We start from the raw sequence: 371 nt of genomic DNA on the forward strand, positions 1-371 counted from the left end.
TATAGTTAGCATATTATTGTTTGAATATTCTAGTTCATTTATCTTTGGGAAGATTTAAAAGTTTGAATATTTTTTGAAGATGTCTATTTTGAGTTTAGGAAACTAACAAATCTGAAATTCATGGTTGTTATATTAAGAATATTTTAACGAATGTGATAAATAAATATAATTTACGGAAAATGATAGTTTCTTTCGGGAAATCAAAGTAATTAAGTTTTTATTGTCATTTGTGTTAAAAAAATTAAGTTTTTATTTTGATTTATTTTGTAAGTGATTAGCATCAAGTTAACAGGGTTCAAACTATAAAAGACATATTAGATATTTGGGAAAATTTTGATTTAATATGATTGGCTACGAAGGCATATTACAAA

Source organism: Camelina sativa, chromosome 12, assembly GCF_000633955.1.
Source record: "Camelina sativa cultivar DH55 chromosome 12, Cs, whole genome shotgun sequence".
NCBI classification, from domain to species: domain Eukaryota; kingdom Viridiplantae; phylum Streptophyta; class Magnoliopsida; order Brassicales; family Brassicaceae; genus Camelina; species Camelina sativa.